At 35.0% G+C, this 7,313-nt stretch overlaps 1 long non-coding RNA gene across 2 annotated transcripts in view; it reads right to left on the minus strand.

The window, feature by feature from the left end:
* LOC116423396 overlaps positions 1 to 6,590 on the minus strand; it is a 41,441-nt gene extending 34,851 nt beyond the window's left edge. Inside the window, exon 1 of one of the 2 annotated variants that reach the window (XR_004233997.1) lies at positions 6,240 to 6,590. This is a non-coding gene — a long non-coding RNA (uncharacterized LOC116423396). The remainder of the gene's footprint in view (positions 1 to 6,239) is intronic. The other variant, XR_004233998.1, reaches the window with a different exon arrangement.
* Between the last annotated feature and the right edge of the window lie 723 nt (positions 6,591 to 7,313).

Genomic DNA, 7,313 nt, shown 5'->3' on the forward strand with positions numbered 1-7,313 from the left:
CTGCAGCCAGGAAAACTCATCTTTGTGAGTTTAAATCCAACCTCAGATGATACATAAGGGTCCAATATTATGACCCTGGACAAATCATTGAATCATTTTTGCTTCAGTTTGCTTATCTGTAAAATAGGCTAAAGAAGGAAATATCAAAACATTCCAATATCTTTGGCAAGAAAACCCCAAATGGGATCAGGAAGAGTCAGACATGACCAAAAATGACTTAGCAATATCAACACCCTTTGCAATAATATAGTGAAGCTTCATTTCTAAGATTCATAGTTTGTGCTAAGAGTTGTTTCAGTGTCTGTATTTTGATGCCCCAGTTGAGTTTGGAATACTGTTATTTCATTTCCAATTTCATCAAGGAAATTGACACTGGTTAGACCCAAGACATAGCATAATATTAAGAAAATTCCTCCCTTTATCATCATAATAAATAGAAATGTTCCTTGTTGCAATATATACAATTTCATCAAGAGCAATACTACAATTATTGTTGTTAGGGAGCAAAAGTAACTTTTCCCTTCAATCCATAGATGCTATTTTCCCTTTTATTTTGGGTCCATGATTTATTTTTAAAGGGAAGTTGGAGTGAGCAAATTCCCTCTTATAATGCAGAATAATATCTGCTTTGCAATTTTTAGTCTTGGAATGTTGTCTGGGGCATTGAGTGGTCCAAGGATTCTGTAGGGTTATACAGAAATTCTATGAAAGATGCAGGACTTGAACCCAGGTGTTCCTGAGTTTGCTAGTGGTGAGTGTGCAATACTTAAATACTAAAATTATATGTATTATCCATATAACAAACAGTGATGAATGATAAAGTCATATTGATGAGAGGACTGTAACAGTTATAAGATAGCTAAGTGATACAGTGGATAGCATCAAGTCTGGAGTCAGGAAGAGTCATCTTCATGAGTTCAAATTTGGCCTCAGATATTTACTATCTATGTGACTGTGGGCAAATCACTTATCCTGTTTGCCTCAGTTTCCTCATCTATAAAGTGGCCTGGAGAAGGAAATAGCAAACCACTCTAGTGTCTCTGCCAAAAAAAAACAAAAACAAAAAACCCCCAAAAAACAAAAACAAAAGCCAAAAAACAACCAAACCCAAATGGGGTCATGAAGAATCAGAGACAACTGGAAAATGACTTAACAACAATATGTCATAGAATTACTTTCCCCCCTCAATCTATTCCTCTTCTTTTTATTATTTTGCTTATATTGTTTACAAATTTCAGTGAAAACAAAGAAAGGGAAGGAAAGGGGAAAAAAACTTAAATGTCTTTTGAATGCACTGATTTAGAATGAGTAGATAAGGGGGCATTAATAAGAGGACAACATTGACCTTCGAAATAGAAGAGAATGAAATAGAAGAGAATGGAATAGAAAGCCATTTATTAGATAATTAAAAGAAAATTGGAAGCCAAGCCCCTTGTAGACCAGTTGTTGGAAGTGGGACTATTTTGTTGGAAGAAGAGAAGATCGGTCAATGAAAAGTGGGAGAATGTTAGGATTAGATGACATGCTAACAAATATTTGGAAAGCTGTCATGTCAGAGACAGGATATGTTTATTTTTCCTGGACCCAAAGTGAAGTATGAAAAGAAATGGATAGTTGTTTTAAATAATTATTGATATTAGTAAAAATGTTCTAACAAATATAGCTATCCAAAAATAGAAATGGACTATCTTGAGAGTACTTTCATTCTACTGGGTCATCTTTCAGAATTCTGGAGGTCAGGAATTTTGACCAAGTATCTGAGACTGACAAAAGAGAGAAAATGCAATTGTACCTAAGTTAAGTGCTCTAACTTCTAGAATGGAATACTGAAGCATTCTATTTTTTTTTTAACTCAGATTTCATTTAGCAAGAGAAAAGAAAAAAATCAATAGCAACAACACAAGGTTAGCAAGGAAACCAACCAAAGTGTTCCTTTGGGCACTCTTCTGCCTTGCTCAAGTGGAATCTGAAGCTGGTTAACCTTCTGGGACCTTGATTGCTAAGTAGATCTCCTCCCCTGTCTCTCGGGTTTGCCCTTCAAATTCCTGATGTAAGGACTGGAGGTAATGAGGCATTTGGCAGAGTTTGCCAGAGCAAAATAAAGACAGTGTCTTCTCCTTCAAGAGACAAGTGAAATATCATCTGTGGTGGTCATGTGTTTAGACACAAGGTTATGAACTTGAGCATGTGAATGGTGTGATTGAAATAAAAAGAATTTGCTTTCCTTGAACCTTATCCTATGTGGAGGACATCATACCCAGAGCCAAAGAAGTCTTCACTTTTCTAATGTTGTCAAAAAAGAAGCTGACAATATGTGGAGCATTATTTGAAGATGATGTTTTCTTATATTTAAGCAGCCCACAATTGTTCTTTTTTTAGCATGTTTCCTACAGTTTTTTTTTTTTTTTTGTCAAAGTGAAATGACAACAAACAAATAAAAGTCAATAATAAAGAGCTTATTAGATTTTAAATCCATACCTCTTTCTGCCACAGCTATTTCAGGATCTGGGTCAATTAGTGATGGTATCTGTAACTATCAGTATCATTGTCTTTTCCTTCTTTTGAACTAGTAGATCCTGATAATAGGCAAGCATATTTCTTGAATCCATCCCTATCTGTCTATTTTCACTGCTCTTTTCATTATCTCCCCCATCACTCCAGCTTTTCTCAACTGCATTCTCTTTGACTTCCACACTGTCCTTCTTACTTCCACAAGACTAATTTTCAACGTTCGCAGTTCCAGTCATGTTAAGTCTTTGATTAGTTAATCAGTCAGTATTCATTATTGCATTACCATTTGGCAGATACTATTTAGGTTCTGGGAAGACAAAGAAAGGGATAAACAGTCTCTGGCTTAAAGGAGCCCATATTCTAATAGGAAGAAACACCATGCAAGTAGCTTTATACATACAATTATAAACACAGCAAATAGTTATTATTGTTTGTCCTTCATTCTGAAGAAGACCAATGACATTATGAGGATAGTGCCTTGATTTTATGTAAATTAGATTTAAGGGAGGCAGAGTTGTGTAAAGTCCTAAACCTCATAGTCACAGAAGTTCAGTGCCAAGACAAAAGACTAGATGACTGGTGATGACCTGACATGGCCAAGTGGCCTTGGCTTTTTAAATTAAGTCTTTCCCAGGTCTCAGTTTGTCTGAATTAGTCTTGTTTGATTAGCTCTGGGTCTAATTGCTTTTTTTGCCAAGCTGAAATGATATGTAATCTTAGAGGGAAGGCAGTAGCAATGGAATACTAAAGAAAGTCTCACATACAAGGTGGGATTTGAATTATTTTAAAAGAAATCAGTGGGGTCAAGAGGCAGAATGAGGAAGGAGAACATTATAAACATTGGGCCAGTTAGTGACAAGATATGAATCGGCCAAAAAAAGTTGACTTAGAGGAACAATAAGGAAGTTGGGATTGTTAAATTGTAGATTACTTGAATTAAAGTATTAAAAAACTGGAAATGTTGGAAGGAGCACGTTGACAAGGGCTTTAAATTTTAAGAAAGCATTTATTTGGTTCTGGAGATAAATCCTTTGCCCTCTAATGCAGTAATTCTCAAGCATTTGTTCTCCGTTATTTATGCTATTAAAAAGTATTGAGGATCTGTCCAAAGAGTCTTTGTTTATGTGAGTTATATTTATAGACATTTACCATATTATAAATAAAAACAAAAATTGAATTTGTAGACTGAAAGGGTTTCAGTATTCCTATCCTCCCACCCCCAGGATTCTCTGGACCATACTTTGAGAAATACTAGCCTAATATAAAGCTGGGATTCTACTTATTGACTCACTCATTTAAATGAAATTATATTTGTTAGATAAACAATCAATCAGATCAATCAATCAGAACCAAGGATGAATAGTTCCTACATACATCCTTGTAACAATCAATGTTATTTTTTGGGGGGATACTTGGACATGCCCTAAGGAATTTACTGTAAAAAGTGCCTTCTCAAAACCAGATGGAAAGTGATCATCTCTCTCCAGGTTTTGTGGCATGGCTCTTCTTCAGTTCTCCTAGTTCTTTACCTGTTTATCACTCTCCTACTAATTGTAGGTCCCTTTCAAGACTCTCTCCTGAGTTTTTTTCTCTTTTTGTTTTGTATTATTTTATATATTTGTTTTAAAAGCTCCAAAATTTGTGATGATCCCTGCTTTCTATATGATTCCCAGCTCTATACATCCAAATCTTTTCTGAGCTACTGTCATGTGCCATCAACTAAACTTTGGGTGATTCATACTGGATGTCCCATAGGCATCTCAAATGAAGTAAATTCCATATAAAACTAATTATCTTGTCCCTGAAGCCTTCTTAACAATTTTTCCCTTATTGCTGCATATGGTACCGCCATCTCTTATAGTGACCAGGATTCTTAGCCTTAAGGTTATCATTTGACACTTCTCTTGTACTCACTCTCCAACCTATTGCCAAATTTTATTATTTATACTTTTACAACATCTCTCATGTATTGTCCCTTCTTCTTTCTAGTTTAACATCCTAATTAAATCCCTATTCACCCTTTTTATAGACCATTACAATGACCTTTGGGCCAGTTTCTCTGCTTTACATACACCCTAAATGCATCCATCGTTTACTTAGCTTTAGGGGTGATTTTTACTAAATACTTTATATAATATATATATATGTATATATATAAAATATACTTTATGTATATAGAGTATACATAAACACATAAGTATATATAAAGTATACACACACACATATATGTGTGTATATATATACTTATACTAAAGTGTAAGTATAAGTCTCTTCCCTTAATCCTCCTTCCCTGTTTAAGGAGTAGCTTCTTGATACTTTCAGGATCAAATATAAAATCATTTATTTGACATTTAAAAACCTTCACAACTCGACTCCTTACTACCTATCTAGTTTTATGCTTCCCTTCCCTCCAGGTACTCTACAATTTAGTAACTTAAACCACTTAAAGTTTGTTGAGTGTAACTGCATTTTCTGTCTTCATATCTTTGCACTGGTTGTCCCTCAGGCCTAGCAGGTTCTGCATCATTACCTCCTTAGTTTCTCTGCTTTCTTTCAAGACTCAGCTTAAATCTTACTTTCTGCAAGGAATCTCTCCAGATTCCCTCAGCTGCTAGTACTTTCATCTTTCAGATTACACATCAATGAACTCCATTTACATTTTGCCTGTATCTAGTTATTGGCATGTTTTCTCTCCTATTATAATGTAAGCTCTTTGAAGACAGAAAACCCTTTTTTGTATATCTATCACTTAGCATAGTGCCTGATATACAGTAGGCACTTAATAAATCCTTGTCTATGATTTGTCATCCTAAGGTATCAGTCAACTAATTATCATGAAACCATTCCCGTCACTAAGAAGAACTCACTATGTCCTCCCACCAAAGTCCATGTACCTCATAAAAGCACCATGTACAGATATCCAACTTTATGAGTAACAAATCCCCATCCCATGTAGAATCCTCATACACATGGGGAAATTACATCAAATAAATTAGAGTTTCCAATTATTTATCCTGCTATATAAGGAAAAACTAACATATATTATCTTAATGATTATTTTATCTTACAACTAATACTGAAATGTGTTAGAATAAACCCATCATTGAAATACAGTTTTCAAATCTTATTATTTATTTGAGAGCAGCAAGATAAAGGTATCATGTGTAAGCATGGTATATATTTTTTAAAAATCAAGATATCCAGTCATGAAATCAAAGGATATATATTAGAAAACTAGTCTTAAATTTCTGTTTAAACTTAGGCAAGTCCTTTCTTTGCTATGTGCCTTAGGTTTCCTTTCTGCAAAAAAGGGAAAGTTGGACTAGTTGATCTCTAAAGTTAAAACATGTCTTCAAGCAACTCAATTCTTTTATTGGGGCCTCAGATTCTTCAGAGAGGAAGAAATGTAAAGTGATGAGGTTGGATCAGATGAACACTAAGTCCTCTATGTCATCATGGGTTATTCCCTTCCCTCCCCACTGCCTCGGGTCTCAGTATCTTTGTATGTAAAATGAAGATGTGGGATTGATTGTGTGTGTGTGTGTGTGTGTGTGTGTGTGCGCGCGCGAAATTAGAGATATCAAAGGAAATTTTCCTACAAAAAAAGGACATGTCAAAAGACAAAAATGGTAGGGATTTAACAGAAGCAGAAAAGATTAAGAAGAGGTAAGAAGAATCCACAAAAGAACTATACAAGAAAAATCTCAATATCAATAAATATTACTAACCAGAATGTGTGGTTGCTGATCTACAGCCAGGTAAGTGGGGCTTAGGGAGCACTGTTAGCAATGTTAGTGGAGGTGATGGAATCCCAATTAAGCAATTTAAAACTCCAAGAGGCAATTCTGTAGTATACTCAATATTTCAGCAAATTTGGAAAACTCAACAGCGTCTCCTGGATTGAAAAAGACCAGTTTATGTCCTAATCCTAAAGGACAAAGCCAAAGAATGTTCAAATTACTGAACATTACTGTACTCAGTTCACAAACTATCAAGGTTATGCTTAAAATTCTGTAAGCCTGGCTCCAGCAATATGTAAACCAAAAAATTACCAGAAGAGCTGCTTTTGAAAGAGGCAGAGGAACTAGAGATTCCATTGAGACATTGCCAACATTCAGTGAATTATGAGGAAAGCAATGGCATTCCAGAAGAGAACATCTGCTTTATTGCCTACTCTAAAGTCTTTGATTGTGTGGATTACAGCAAAATGTAGCAAGTCCTTAAAGAGATGGGATTACCAGATCATTTTATTGGTCTCTTGAGGAACCTGTATATGGACCAAGAAGCAACAGTTACAACCAGATGTGGAACAATTGATTGGTTTGAGATGGGAAAAGGAGTATGACAAAGTTGCATATTCTCACCTTATTTATTTAACTTATATGCGGAGTATATTATGTGAAATTCCTGATCAATGAATCAAATGCCAGAATTAAGATTGGTGTAAGAAATATCAAGCGTCTCAGATATGCAGATGATACCATTTTGAGAGCAAAAAGTGATGAGGATGAAATAGGAAAGTGTAAAAGCTTCTTCAAAATTTAATATTAAAATAAAAACAAATTAAAAAACAAACTCTAGCATCTTGGCATCTGGTCTCATCACTATCTGGAAAATAGAGGGAGAAGAAATGTAAGCAATGTGAGATTTCATATTTCTAAGGTAAAAGATCATTGCAGATGATGACTGTATAACTGCAGATCATGACTGATGAAGGATGCTTGCTCCTTCAAAGGAAAGCTATGGTAAATATGGATAGCATACTAAAAAGCAGAGATATCACCTTGCAAACAAAGGTCCAT

Source organism: Sarcophilus harrisii, chromosome 4 (genome assembly GCF_902635505.1).
Source record: "Sarcophilus harrisii chromosome 4, mSarHar1.11, whole genome shotgun sequence".
In the NCBI taxonomy this organism is placed as follows: Eukaryota; Metazoa; Chordata; class Mammalia; order Dasyuromorphia; family Dasyuridae; genus Sarcophilus; species Sarcophilus harrisii.